This window comes from Schistocerca piceifrons, chromosome X (assembly GCF_021461385.2).
Source record: "Schistocerca piceifrons isolate TAMUIC-IGC-003096 chromosome X, iqSchPice1.1, whole genome shotgun sequence".
Taxonomy (NCBI): Eukaryota; Metazoa; Arthropoda; class Insecta; order Orthoptera; family Acrididae; genus Schistocerca; species Schistocerca piceifrons.
The window spans coordinates 289,668,538-289,685,037 of record NC_060149.1 but is presented as its reverse complement, the minus strand read 5'-3'; positions in this window follow the sequence as shown (position 1 = coordinate 289,685,037).

The window sequence follows — 16,500 nt, the reverse complement described above, 5'->3', positions numbered from 1 at the left end:
ACACACACACACACACCACAAACAAAAATGAAAACACTCGCAACACTTCAGCTTTCACAGCCGTCAATGAAAAACAATACTGCGTATCCAATGACTGTCAAAAGCGCGTCAAAAATGTAATTGTGTTGTGTCCAAGCCACAGCAACTTAACAATGTCGGGAAATCACCAATGAGAAGGAGAAAACGTAAGTAAACGCTGTTAAAATATACAACCTAATCTATAAATTACAAACATCAATGGAAATAGAACAATGGTAAGTCTAAAAAAAGGGGGATGTGCCTCTATTTTACTGGAGTATGTGTTTTAAAAGACGCATTCTAAAGGGAAATTCAGTTCAGACGATGCTGTAACGTCTTTGTTTGCAAATGACGTGGATTATTCATTTAGACCTGTGGCTGATTACGGTTGGCAGCCACAGTGCACACACAATGTAAATAAAAGATTAAGTAGATTGAAACAACAATAGAATACGATACAAGATATTTCAGTCGGCCGGAGTGGTCATGCGGTTCTAGGCGCTAGAGTCTGGAACCGAGCGACCGCTACGGTCGCAGGTTCGAATCCTACCTCGGGCATGGATGTGTGTGATGCCCTTATGTTAGTTAGGTTTAAGTAGTTCTAAGTTCTAGGGGACTGATGACCTCAGAAGTTAAGTCGCATAGTGCTCAGAGCCATTTGAACCAGCCATTTCTTAATCTACATAAAATCTTTGTGTGTGTGTATTGCGGGAACAATAAAAGAAAAAAAAACAGCTGAGAATGCGACAACTTTGGTGAAACGTATTTAGGTATTAAATCAAAATAACAATTGTGTATTTGCAAATTGCTATGTTTGTTCGTTTCCGATTTTTCCTTCTCACGTCGTTCACCCAGAGACCTTCTAGTGCTGGAATGGTAGGAAATATAAAGTCAAATGATAGAAATAAAACTACTCCAGTAAAAATAAACAGCACAGCCAAAATTTATATATATAAAAATGGAATATCGCTTGAACGACTCCACTGATTAATAAAATGTGATTCCTTTACATGTTAAACTATTATTAGAACGATTAGTGCACCCATGAATGACACAAGCTGCCATTTTTTAATCATAAAACTTCTAACAGAATATAATGTTTTGGGGCAACTAACATGGCGGACGTTGGCTTCAAGTTTGTGATGCCAGTACAGTCGCCTTATTATACCTCCATGCAAGTGATACGAGAAGTCTGCGCGTCTCTCAATGGAGACTGGATATTGCAACAAGCTCCCGAGCTGCGCTCCATATAAACGGCCGTAATAAAAGCACAGAAACAATCGTATTCGAAGTATTTTTGCTCCGTAGCTTGTTGGCAGACCTACAAAACCTGCGTCATACAGATCTATTATTCTGGAGCAAAAAATACTATACCTCGATCAAAAAAGTTGATGCATGTGTCTTGGTGATCAATTACTCTGCGAAATCATACTGTTTCATGAGCGCCTGATCACTATTTGTGCAGGTGAAAAGAGATCACAGGTATCTTTAGCTAGACAAAAGTTATTTGACTCGAAAAAATTAGTTGCCTCAGCCTGTAATATTTTAAAACTTTTTGCCGTTTTGTAGACAATTTGTACTAATTTCAGTTTATGAAATTAGAAATTAAAATGTAAAAACGATTACGAAAATCAATCTGTGGTGGCTGAAAGGTATTGATGTTCTTACTTAGCTGCATAATCAAAGTACTCTCCTAGCTATAATGTTTTCAGACTATATACTAAAATTGTTTGTTTCTGGCCTTGTGCTACCAGACCACATCACAGATTGTTCCGAATATTGTCTGCGTTCTGTTAATTTAAGTAAATTCACGGTATTATTGAGATAGTCATTCGAAACATATAGTGGAAAGATTAGAAAATAGTGACTGGCTACAGTTATTTTTGCATTCCGACTGAGATTGCAGACATTTCAAACTTTTACTGGAAAGAGTGTAATGTGAAGGTGCTATAGACATAAACTGTGATGATTATAATGATACATGTTGGGCGCACGACATCAAGGTCTTTAGCGCCCTTATGAAAATATTCCAAACGAGTATAGTTAAAGGAAATCCGTAAATGCTTCCGCATGAACCAGGCCAGTATCATAAGAATCAAAATCATAGCACTCTTTCGCTCTCACCCCCCCCCCCCCCCCCCTACCCTCCCAAACACACAAAAACTTACACATTAAAACCAAAGCAGTCGTCATTTCTAAAACAGTCAAGTAAAAGATAATACACACATTGAAAGGCGCGAAACAGTGCCGCATAAATTGTGGCTGGTTGAGCCAGTCACTGTGTGTTACACCTAAACCTCCAGTCTAACAGTTTTGGGTGGAGTCTGGACTATTCAAACAATTTTAAAAAGTGAATCACACTCACCTCGCCATCATCTAAAATAGAGGGCTGATTCACATTTAAATTTCTCGTCAGAACATAAAACACACTCCGTTAAAATATGGAGCACCGAAATGTTTACGCAACAGGCATCGTAAACGGATGGGTCCTCCTGGCGGAGCAATAAGGCATGTATGTGTAAGTAGGCTACGTCCTATACGGAGCCGAGTGAGTAGGACTTCGTCCCGCCTTTGAGATTGGAAGGAGGAACGCTGCGGACGTACCGTGGCGTCCTCAAACAACAGCTTGGTCCTTAACTTCAGCCACTCTTCCTTCTGAATCAACAGCAAGTTCACAACATGTAGGGGAATGGCACAGTGCTAAATTCTGACACCCCTAATAGCCTCCTTTGCTGCTACATCAGCTTGCTCGTTTACCTTCACTCTCAAACACCCAGGTACTAAGCAGAATACCACCACCTTCCCATGTCGTAGCAGCAGGAGAAGAGAATTTCGTATACAGTGTGATTCAGCAACCCCTATCGATGTCGTTTTAGGTAACCTGCGATGTTATCTTGCCTTCAAAAACCACGTGCGGTATTTTCAAATTCTCTAGTTCCCTACTTTTAATCCTACAGGACATTTTTGTAGGACATGTAACGTCATTAAATATTGTACTGGGATTAATTTTCACTAGAGACTGTAGTTTTTGAGTTTTTCAAGAAAAACGCACAAAATTGACCTTCAAACGCATCCCCACTTCCACACTCAGCCCCAGCCGGAGAGGATTTCTAGTACGTTGTTCATGGCACTCCTTCCTACCAGTGTACAAAAATTTACAGCTGCACTAATTATTTCCCAAATTCGACCTTTTTTGGTCTTTGTTGACGAGTTATTACGTCACTGGATTGGTCGGGGACTTACAAATTGTAAAACTGACGTTTATATAAACATTACCTAAAATTTTTGTGAATTTTAACAGCATAAAATAATCAATTACGTAGTTGTACTTGTCAAGCCTTCTGGCTACGAAACTAATGTGCTTCTAAGGATTAAGATTGAATCGAATTGTCAACGTTTAAAAAAGTTGTTTTCTTTCATTTCCCTCACGAGCAATTTTAAATTAATTACATTATCGAAATAACCAACTATACTGGTGGCGTCCTGAAACAACAGCTTGGTCCTTACCTTCAGCCACTCTTCCTTCTGAATCAAAAGCAAGTTCACAGCATGTAGGGGAATGGCACAGTGCTAAACTCTGACACCCCTAATAGCCTCCTTTGCTGCTACATCAGTTTGCTCGTTTACCTTCACTCTCAAACACCTAGGTACTAAGCAGAATACCACCACCTTCCCATGGCGAGGTGTGGCAGGGGGCGAAAGTCATTCCGGAGGGCTGAACGGAAGGCCTCTGCAGTTTGTCTGACGAACCGGTTTCAGGCTCTGTCTCAGGCTGATACTGATCTTCGGCCGGACATGGCTGCTTGTCCTGTTCCAAAGGTTGCCCCTCAGTCTGCAAGATCTGGACGGTTGCAGAGGGTGGGCTCACTGGTAGTTGGGAGCTCCAGGCGCGTAATGGGGCCCCTTAGGGATATGGCAGCAAGAGAGGGGAAGAAAACCAATGTGCACTCCGTGTGCATACCGGGGGGAGTCATTCCAGATGTGGAAAGGGTTCTTCCGGATGCCATGAAGGGTACAGGGTGCACCCATCTGCAGGTGGTCGCTCATGTCGGCACCAATGGTGTGTGTCGCTATGGATCGGAGGAAATCCTCTCTGACTTCCGGCGGCTATCTGATTTGGTGAAGACTGCCAGTCTCGCTAGCTGGATGAAAGCAGAGCTCACCATCTGCAGCATCGTCGACAGGACTGACTGCGGACCTTTGGTACAGAGCCGAGTGGAGGGTCTGAATCAGAGGCTGAGACGGTTCTGCGACCGTGTGGGCTGCAGATTCCTCGACTCGCGCCATAGGGTTGTGGGATTTCGGGTTCCGCTGGATAGGTCAGGAGTCCACTACATGCAGCAAGCGGCTACACGGGTAGCAGGGGTTGTGTGGCGTGGACTGGGCGGTTTTATAGGTTTGATGGCCTCGGGCAACTACAGGAAGGGCAGCAGCCTCAAAGGGTGCGGGGCAAAGTCAGGACATGCAGGGGCCAAGCAGCAATCGGTATTGTAACTGTAAACTGTCGAAGCTGCATTGGTAAAGTACCGGAACTTCAAGCGCTGATAGAAAGCACCGAAGCTGAAATCGTTATAGGTACAGAAAGCTGGCTGAAGCCAGAGATAAATTCTGCCGAAATTTTTACAAAGGCACAGACGGTGTTTAGAAAGGATAGATTGCATGCAACCGGTGGTGGCGTGTTTGCAGTAGTTTATCCTGTAGTGAAGTAGAAGTGGATAGTTCCTGTGAATTATTATGGGTGGAGGTTACACTCAACAACCGAGCTAGGTTAATAGTTGGCTCCTTTTACCGACCTCTCGACTCAGCAGCATTAGTGGCAGAACAGCTAAGAGAAAATTTGGAATACATTTCACATAAATTTTCTCAGCATGTTATAGTATTAGGTGGGGATTTCAATTTACCAGATATAGACTGGTACACTCAGATGTTTAGGACGGATGGTAGGGACAGAGCATCGAGTGACATTATACTGAGTGCAGTATCCGAAAATTACCTCGAGCAATTAAACAAAGAACCGACTCGTGGAGATAACATCTTGGACCTACTGATAACAAGGAGACCCGAACTTTTCGACTCTGTAAGTGCAGAACAGGGAATCAGTGATCATAAGGCCGTTGCAGCATCCCTGAATATGGAAGTTAATAGGAATATAAAAAAAGGGAGGAAGGTTTATCTGTTTAGCAAGAGTAATAGAAGGTAGATTTCAGACTACCTAACAGATCAAAACGAAAATTTCTGTTCCGACACTGACAATGTTGAGTGTTTATGGAAAACGTTCAAGGCAATCGTAAAACGCGTTTTAGACAGGTACGTGCTGAGTAAAACTGTGAGGGACGGGAAAAACCCACCGTGGTTCAACAACAAAGTTAGGAAACTACTGCGAAAGCAAAGAGAGCTTCACTCCAAGTGTCCAAGTGTAAACGCAGCCAAAACCTCTCAGACAAACATAAGCTAAACGATGTCAAAGTTAGCGTAAGGAGGGCTATGCGTGAAGCGTTCAGTGAATTCGAAAGTAAAATTCTATGTACCGACTTGACAGAAAATCCTAGGAAGTTCTGGTCTTACGTTAAATCAGTAAGTGGCTTGAAACAGCATATCCAGACACTCCGGGATGATGATGGCATTGAAACAGAGGATGACATGCGTAAAGCTAAAATACTTATCACCTTTTTCCAAAGCTGTTTCACAGAGGAAGACCGCACTGCAGTTCCTTCTCTAAATCGTCGCACAAACGAAAAAGTGGCTGACATCGAAATAAGTGTCCAAGCAATAGAAAAGCAACTGAAATCACTCAACAGAGGAGAGTCCACTGGACCTGACGGGATACGAGTTCGATTCTACACAGAGTACACGAAAGAACTTGCCCCCCTTCTAACAGCCGTGTACCGCAACTCTCTAGAGGAACGGAAGGTTCCAAATAATTGGAAAGGAGCACAGGTAGTCCCAGTCTTCAAGAAGGGTCGTCGAGCAGATGCACAAAACTATAGACCTATACCTCTGACGTCGATCTGTTGTAGAATTTTATAACATGTTTTTTGCTCGCGTATCATGTCGATTTTGGAAACCCAGAATCTACTCTGTAAGAATCAACATGGATTCCGGAAATAGCGATCGTGTGAGACCCAACTCGCTTTATTTGTTCATGAGACCCAGAAAATATTAGATACAGGCTCCCAGGTAGATGCTATTTTCCTTGACTTCCGGAAGGCGTTCGATACAGTTCCGCACTGTCGCCTGATAAACAGAGTAAGAGCCTACGGTATATCAGACCAGCTGTGTGGCTGGAATGAAGAGTTTTTAGCAAACAGAACACAGCATGTTGTTATCAATAGAGAGACGTCTACAGACGTTAAAGTAACCTCTGGCGTGCCACAGGGGACTGTTATGGGACCATTGCTTTTCACAATATATATAAATGACCTAGTAGATAGTGTCGGAAGTTCCATGCGGCTTTTCGCGGATGGTGCTGTAGTATACAGAGAAGTTGCAGCATTAGAAAATTGTAGCGAAATGCAGGAAGATCTGCAGCGGATAGGCACTTGGTGCAGGGAGTGGCAACTGACCCTTAACATAGACAAATGTAGTGTATTGCGAATACATAGAAAGAAGGATCCTTTATTGTATGATTATATGATAGCGGAACAAACGCTGGCAGCAGTTACTTCTGTAAAATATCTGGGAGTATGCGTGCGGAACGATATGAAGTGGAATGATCAAATAAAATTAATTGTTGGTAAGGCGGGTACCAGGTTGAGATTCATTGGGAGAGTGCTTAGAAAATGTAGTCCATCAACAAAGGAGGTGGCTTACAAAACACTCGTTCGACCTATACTTGAGTATTGCTCATCAGTGTGGGATCCGTACCAGATCGGGTTGACGGAGGAGATAGAGAAGATCCAAAGAAGAGCGGCGCGTTTCGTCACAGGGTTATTTGGTAACCGTGATAGTGTTACAGAGATGTTTAGCAAACTCAAGTGGCAGACTCTGCCAGAGAGGCGCTCTGCATCGCGGTGTAGCTTGCTGTCCAGGTTTCGAGAGGGTGCGTTTCTGGATGAGGTACCGAATATATTGTTTCCCCCTTCTTATACCTCCCGAGGAGAGCACGAATGTAAAATTAGAGAGATTCGAGCGCCCACGGAGGCTTTCCGGCAGTCGTTCTTCCCGCGAACCATACTCGACTGGAACAGAAAAGGAAGGTAATGACAGTGGCACGTAAAGTGCAATCCGCCACACACCGTTGGGTGGCTTGCGGAGTGTAGACGTAGATGTAGATGTAGATGTAGCAGCCCAGGCAATAAAGCTCAAAAGAGGTCGAATTTCGGGAATAGTTCATGTAGTCGGAAATTTTTGTACGCTGGTTGGAGGCAGTGCCACGAACAACATACTAGGAATACTGAATGGTGAGGGATGAATACGCGGGAGTGAAGGTAAGTTTGAAGGTCACTTTTGTGAGCTGTTGAATAAATCTAAAACAGCGGCCTCGAGTGAAAACGCATCCCACTACTAAAGATCCTGTTAATTTTTCGGTAGGACTTATAGTTTGCACGTAGCGAGCGAGAGAATACGAAAATCTCGATGGAGGTATTTGAAGGCCAGGTGTAATATTGCGTGTTGCATAAAAGACATCGGTAGGGGCTGCTGAATCACCCTGTATATAATACAAATTTCTCCGCTGTGTACGCTTGTCTGAAGACATGGTCAGGCAAAACTACTGAGCAGCTAAGGAATTCTGCCTGTTTTGATGCATCTGTATGTACAATTCTAAAATGGAGATGTTCATTTAAAATATTGCTAATCACGTATAAAAAATCACGTTTTGAGTGCTGCCTTCTTTGAAGTTAATAAAATTTAAGACAACTCTGGACCTCTGAAGAAGCCAACGAGGTGATTTTCTTCATTCTTGGGGTAAAACATTAGTGTTTGCCACATTGATTTCTAAAAGATATCTTTTGCTTTGATCCTAAAAAGCCTCGTTGCTCGCGGATCGGAGGGCGAGTAGCGGTGAGGTGTGCTGTCACCTGGGGTACCGAATATAATTTCGATGCTTGTTACAGTACAAGTAGTTGCAGCCTGATTAGAAGCAATGGCTTTTCAGCTTCAACGCTGAGGCTGGGACTGCGGCTCGTTCTAAAGGCGCTTGTTGCCAAAGTAATGCCCTCATGGTAGACGGAATCCAGTACCTCAAGGTAGGATGGTTTAGCAGACCGGTACACTGTGCATTCACAATCAAGCTGGTGCGGAGTAAAAGCTCTGTAAAACTGCAGCAGACATGCTCCGTCTGCCCCCCATACACGGCGAGCGACAACTTTTTAAATGTTAAGGGCTTAGGGAGATCGAGTTCTGAAGTCCCTCAGGTGTGGCAGCCACATGAGCCACTGATCAAAAGGAGCCTCAAATACCCCACAGACTTTTTAAAAATTAAAGTGATGTCCCTAGTCTTAAGTTCTGGGAAATTGAAAAGACGACGGAAACGTTTAAAGAAACACGTACAAATTTTTCTGGTGAAAACTTAAAACTAATTTTTAATCCCCATTCCTCAAGTCTCTTAATGATCATTGCAGCTGGCATGCATTTGCTGCAAGAATGAAAGATGAAGGAAAAACTGAAACGTCGAACACTGAAAGGGCTCTTTACTGTGGACGCAATGGCATCTACAGTTATTAAATACAAAGTCACATTTGAAACGGTACGTATTGGACACAATCTTCTTGCATAAAACGATCCGATAAAAATCACTAACTCAATGTCTAAAATAATGTGGAAAGGGGAAGGTTCACATAAAAACCGGGAGACATTCCCGGAAATTCCATGCATGAAGCTGTCCGAGGCCGTCATACCTCCGAGTAGTATCAAAGGGTTTACCAAGATCGGAAAACACACCACTTTAGTGCTGGTTGCGTAGGAAAGCCAGCTATATAACCACCTCCAACAGGAGTACGACATCAACTAAAAGCTAAATCTCCGTCTACTGGCCCAGATCGGCCATCCAGCACCGATCGGCCGCCGTGTCATCCTGAACCCACTGGCGTCTTTCGGTTGTGGTATGTAGGATCATTGGATCAACACACCGCTCTCCAGGCTATTTTCAACTTCCCAGCCTTTGGTGCCAATACTTGTCATTGAAGCACCTCCACAATTTGTATCACGAAGCAGAGCGCCCCATTCCCGTCCTCCCACCAAGGAAAAATTCCTGATACTACCGGGCTTTCAAGCCCGGTCCTCCACGCTAGTCAGACACATCGACCACATAGCTATGTAGGCGGACCTCCGATTGTCAACCATGGAGTAGAACTCCTGAAATCAACCTGAAAGCGCCTGGATTCTAAAATCCAGACTGGGCCGCACTCGTCTATCCGCTCCAGTGTCTTTCCCACACAGATGGTGAGGGCAACGTTACGATAACTATTCGAGTATCTCCGATTCTTCCCGTATTTAAGAAACGGTATTAAAATACACACATCAAAAAAAGTTTTGTATCACCTTGGTTCCGAGAGTTCCGGAACCTGTACAGAAAATTGGAATAGAGATCTACGTAAACATCATTTCCACTCTTTTTATTTACTCATGAAAACCACACATTGCATGTTGTACCACCGTACAGCGAAACCTTCTGAGGTGGTGGTCCAGATTGCTGTACACACCGGCACCTCTAATACCCAGTAGCACATTCTCTTGCATTGATGCATGCCTGTATTCGTCGTGGCATACTATCCACAAGTTCATCAAGGCACTGTTGGTTCAGATTGTCCCACTCCTCAACGGCGATTCGGCGTAGATCCCTCAGAGTGATTGGTGGATCACGTCGTCCATAAACAGCACTTTTCAATCTATCCCAGACATGTTCGATAGGCTTCATGTCTGGAGTACATGCTGTCCACTCTAGTCGAGCGATTTCGTTATCCTGAAGGAAGTCGTTCACAAGATGTGCACGATGGGGGCGGGAACTGTTGTCCATGAAGACGAATGCCTCGCCAATATGCTGCCGATATGGTTTCACTATCGGTCGGAGGATGGCATTCACGCATCGTACAGCCGTTCCGGCGCCTTCTGTGACCACCAGCGGCGTACGTCGGGCCCACATATGTCACCCCAAAACATCAGGGAACCTCCACCTTGCTTCACTTGCTGGACAGGGTGTCTAAGGTGTTCAGCCTGACAGGGTGGCCTCCAAACAGGTCTCCGACAATTGTCTGGTTGAAGGCATATGCGACATTCATCGGTGAAGAGAACGTGATGCCAATCCTGAGCGAGCCGGCCGGTGTGGCCGAGCGGTTATAGGCGCTTCAGGCTGGAACCATGCGACCGCTAGATTTAAGTAGTTCTAAGTTCTAGGGGACTGATGACCTCAGATAATAAGTGACACAGTGCTCAGAGCCATTTGAGCCAATCCTGAGCGGTCCATTCGGCATGTAAGGCCCATTTTTACCGCGCTGCATGGTGTCGCGGTTGCAAAGATGAACCTCGCCATGGACTTCGGGAGTGAAGTTGCGCATAATGCAGCCTATTACGCACAGTTTGGGTCGTAACACGACGTCCTGTGGCTGCATGAAAAGCATTATTCAACAAGGTGGCTTTGCTGTCGGGGTTCCTCCGAGCCATAATCCGCAGCTAGCTGCACCCACTGCATAAAAAGTTAAAAGAAACTGCTGGAATGTATAGAAGAAAAAACATCTCTTTAGTAACCAATAAAAATAATAAAATACTTCTAGATAGCATTGAGAAGATAGAGATATGGGAAGACTACATTAAAAACCTCAGACGACAGACCACGTGTTGAGACTTCTAGGAACAACAATTTAATAGGACCTCCAATCATGAAAGAAAAAATCGAGAAAGCCCTCAAAAACTCAAGAACCAATAAAGCCACAGGACCTGATGAAATTCCAATTGAACTTATTAAACTCCTTCATGAAGAAGATATCAAAGTCTTACACAAACTGTTTAACAAAATTTTACGACACTGGTCATTACCCTGCCAAATGGTTATTATCAACTTTCATTCCCTTACCAAAGAAGAGGAATGCGAGAAGATGTGAAGATCAAAGACTCATTAGTCTTATGAGCCATTCTCTGAAAATATTTCTGAGAGTCATCCGTCAAAGGCTATACGAAAAATGTGAGAAATTCATTAGTGAGACAGTTTGGAGTTAGGAGAAGTCGAACTACAAGTTCTGGTACAAAACTGCTATGATCAGGGTAAAAATGTAAGTCTCTGTTTTATTGACTACGAAAAAGCATTCGATTGAGTACATCATAAACTCATGGAAATTCTCAAAAGAACTGATATAGATGAGAAAGATATCCGCTGTATACAGAATTTATATTAGAATCAGACAGTGCAGGTTAAATTTGATAATGAGGACACAGATTTGGTCAATATATGTAGAGGAGTCCGACAAGTATGCATGCTGTCACCCCTGTTATTTGACTTATACTCTGAGAGTATTTTTCAGGAGGCACTTGATAATGTAGAAAAAGGCATAAAAGCTAACGGAGTGTATATCGACAACATTCGCTATGCTGATGACACGGTATTGATAACTGATGATGTAGATGACCTTCAACAATACGTCAACATAGTAGGAGATTACAACAGTACTCTAGGTCTGAATATTAACATCTAAAAGACTAATTTTATGATTGTCACAAGAGAGTTCGACTCATGTAAAGATGCAAATCTACGATTTCAAGGGTCTGTAATACAAAGATGAGCCGTGTGGCTCGATCAGCGTTATTCCCGCCGCCGGTATTGGTCATCTTTCCGGTGGTGTGCGCAGAGCACGCGGTGGCGCCACCTACCGGGCCGATCGGGGAGCGAGGGGTAAGCTCTAGCAAGTAGGGGGGATTTTGCTTTGGCACACCTAGCAGTAACGTCGTTTGGGAAGTTTGGCGGACAGTACAGGCGCCGTTTGAGGCAGCAGGAAGAGCACACTTAAAAGGGGCTGTTTACCCGGGTGACGGCGCCGTAGCAAATATCGCCGGCGTGGAAACAGTCACGTTACTGGGAAGCCGTTGGTGTATTTCACTTCCTGCATGTCTCCTGGCACCGGGATGTGCGGCGGCTGGCTTCGTCGAACAAGCAAGAGGGTAAGGGCCTTGCTTGTGCTGTAAATTGTGGCCGGAATTGACTACTGGTTTCGGTGCTGTTGACTTCGTTTTCTTGGCCGGCCGTTGCTACTCCGACTGAGTCTGTCCTCGAATGTGTTTATTTCAGCTTGCTTAGTACGCAAGGTTCTAGTGAGAGCTATATGTGATGTGATGATTAATATTTACTAGGGCCTGGAGTGCTGATGCGTTCTGTTTTTAGATTGCTCCTGTCAGTGTTAACCGCCATTGAATACAGTTTGGCTGTTCCTTGTCTAAGTGCCGCCTGGTTACTGTATTCATATCACACGACGGAGTTAAGCTGACCAGTTGCTATAGATATACATGGATTAAATTTTCCCTGGATATATTTTTCTGCGAATTGCAATAACTTTTCTGTTACGTTTCTATCTGAAGTGATAGTGTGTCTGAGAGACACGTGTCTAATTCTAAATGAGTAGTTTCATAAATTCTTAAGTTACTGAGAGGCCAGTTGTTATTGTGTGATTAAATAGTTTGAAACTGATTCTATTAATGAAAGTACAAGAATTCCTTCAATGGCAGTATGTGGATATGGTAATTCTGATTTAATCACAAATTTAAATGTGGCTATTAGCTGTAAGCCACCTAGCGTATGTCTCGACATACCGTCAGCCTGCACGCTAGTTACTTGCATTTGATTTCGTTTTATCGGGACTTCCGCTGTTCGTCTTGATAGCAGGTGCGGGGTCCTGGGTTGCGTCCTGATTGTGCTGTTGTGTATTTTCCGCCCCCTTTGCCCGCGCGTGCCGGCTGGCCGTGTATCTAGTTCGCTCGCGGCTTAATGTAATAGTTTTCTACTGTTCAGCTGATGTTCATTAATAGGTTGATTAATTTTACAGATGTGCTGTAATGAATTATTGTGTTTCTAGTTGCTTAAGGCAGATGTCAGTCTGTTGTAGATACTCACTAGTTCTGGGATTTCTCGTGCCTATTCGTGACCGTTGCTGCTCCCGTCTGGGGGGTCCATGCCGAGCCTGTATTGGAAACAGCTGAGTGGGCGGACGTCCGTTTTAGGGCGTAGTTTGTTGAATCCCACGAGGTTGCTTGGTCACACGAAATTATATATTTTATATCCTACGTTGTAGGGTGCCTGTCATTTAAGTAACGTGGTTGTGTGTCATGGTATCTGATTGGTTGTTGCCTGTACTCTGAAATTCTTTGGTAATACCAATCGATGCAGCAACGAAAGACTAGATTTCCTCGTTAGATTTTAGTAAATTGTTCTTCAGGTTGATCATAGTTTTTGAGTAAAATTTTAATTCATTTCACTGCCTGTGTAATAGGCCATAAGTGCCGTGGTTTATGAATGTTTAAATTCTGAAGCAACTTGCTCTCACCTAAATGGTTGTTTTAAAAGTGTGTTGATGGTTTTAAATTATTTGTCTTGTTTAAATGTGCCAAATATATGTTCAATGCAGCTGTCGATGGTGATTGTCTGATGTCACTTGCTACAATCTCAACACCCCACAGCCTATTGTGCTGAGCTTGTGTCGTTGTGTAAAAGTTGAATTCCATGCTGTGCTGACACATCAAAAGAGTCAACAAGATTAAATACCACGGAACCTGGCTTTGTGAAGACTGGCGAACAGACTTGGAAATAAAATGGCGCATAGAGAACGTCCGAAAGGCCTTCATAAAATTTAAGAATATTCTTACAAGCACAGACCTAGTGCTAAATCTTAGACTCCGATTTGTAAAATGCTACACCTGGTCCGTGCTTCTATATGGCTCTGAAGGATGGACAAAAAAAAAATGGTTCAAATGGCTCTGAGCACTATGCGACGTAACTTCTGAGGTCATCAGTCGCCTAGAACTTAGAACTAAGTAAACCTAACTAACCTAAGGACATCACACACATCCATGCCCGAGGCAGGATTCGAACCTGCGACCGTAGCGGTCGCTCGGCTCCAGACTGTAGCGCCTAGAACCGCACGGCCACTCATGCCGGCGAAGGATGGACAATAAATATGGCAACAACGAAGTTAGAGGCCTTTGAAATGTGGATTTATCGCAGAATGCTTAAAATACCGCGGACTGAAAGAATAACCAACACCGAAGTACCGGAACGAATGAACAAGCAGCGAGAAATGTTCAGTGATTAAAAAAAGAAACTGCATACCTAGAACACATAGTACGGAACACAAAATATATGCTTCTGCAGTTAATAATGGAAGGCAAGATTGAAGGAAAAAGAAAAGGGCGAAGAAAATCATCCTGGTTGGGCAATATAAAGCAGAGGATAGGGCTACGAAGTGTAGACCAGCTATTACATACTGCGGTTCACAGAAGAAAGATGCAACATGGGGTCGCCAACATCCATTAATGGATAAGCAGCAGAAGTAGCTTTTGGGCGGCCTTAGCGATGCATGTCATCGACTATTCCTATCTCCCTGTATCCCTTCCACTACGAGGTGGCAAAGCAAATTAAAAGACAATTACACCACTGGATAAACTTCCAAATAACATTAATGCAGAGGATAGATGAGTTGGAAGATGAACTTACATATATTGTGCACAAGAAAATGTACAAACAAAACCGACATACTCCCTCACAATTTCTCCCAGCCGAAGTACATCACACCACACATTCACAGGATGAACACAAACCAGAATCATCATCACATGGAAAACCCTACGACACACGTAAATGTGAACAGTACATCAAACCAGTCAAATTTGTCTCGGGAGGCACTCTTCACCCCGGGAAAATGGAACAAGGAACAGACAGGCATGCAGTCCCTGAATCAAAACACATCGAAACACTCAGGCTACAGACCAATACAAAACTCAAAACTACTGGACCCAGACTTATAAAAGTAGACCAATTAGATGAGGACAAATCTGAGGGAGAGACATGTGACATTTGCAACGATGTCAACGTGCGTCTAGCAACAACCTCCACTCCAAACACAAACAAAGACAACATAACATATACAGTCAGTCCCATAAAAATCACCACCATCGCCGACACCACGCAAGCAAGCACCACCAACATCAGTGAAAAACGTGTGAAGGCAAACAGCATTGAAGAGGCGTGTGACAAAACGAAAAGTAACCGTGTGACATCCCAAAGAGGTCTTAAGATGTCCCCCAATCAGCGGCCAACATCAAGCCACAATCCGTCCAGTACCACCTCAGAGACCGCAACAGAAACCAGCACCAACAGCAATCCAGCTGCACCTAATTATGATAATTTAGAACTTAACTTACTTTTAAGTAGGCTAGAGAAAAAAGAGATACTGCAGACAGCGCAGCGGATGCTACTTAGGTTGTGCCATCCAAAGGGAGATTCTCTCTGTTTTCCAGTAACTGAGCAAACAGACAGAATCATCCTAAAGACAGAAAATATTCCTACATCAGCAGAGCCGCTGCTCGATCTCATGCTCCAGGTCTGCCTGCGCAGGTCAGAATCTTTCGACTTGGACAAAATATATATAGATCATGTAAGAGCACACGGACGAACATATTTTGATTACTCACAGACTGGCAGTAAATGTTTTGTACACGTAAAACACCCAGAACACATAGACAAAAAATGAATATCTTACAACATAATACAAAAAACAGTACGACAGTCAGCGCGGAAATCCCTAAAATAGCACTAGACCTGCAGGCAGACATCATGTGCTTACAAGAACCCTATAACAGAAACGGGCAACTGATATGTCTACCAAAACATGCTACCACAATAACAGGCAGCAATGACTGTAAGGCTGCAATAGTAATTCTAAATAGAACTTATAACATAGTTAAGGTAACACAGTTATGCAATCAACACTTGGTTACCATAGAGATAACTAACGGGAACGTCACATGGGTTATTGCATCCATGTACGCCCAATACAGCCATCAAATACAACCGTATGCAGACTACATCAGAGACCTAGTAATGTATGCCAGAGGCAAAAAATTAGTGATAAGTGCTGACATTAATTCCAGATCGACCCTCTGGAACTCAGACAGAACAGATGACAGAGGACGCATAATCACCGATCTAATACAAGAAACACAACTACATGTAATGAATACGGAAGGACCTATACCAACATATGCAGGGTTCGATGGTACTAGCAGTAATATCGACTTCACGCTAGCAAATAATGCAGCAATGGCATACGTAACAAACTGGACTGTACACGACAACATAACCAGTAGTGATCATAATGTCATAACATACACACTAACTCACACTCAGAACACAATGACCAAATCACACACCAGACACTTGCTGTTGCACAAAGCAGACTGGAACAAATTAACGGAAATTATACAACGACACGATCTACAAAACATCAATGGAAGTATCGATTATAGAGCACACAAGTTAACACAGGTGATACAACATGCACAAAACAC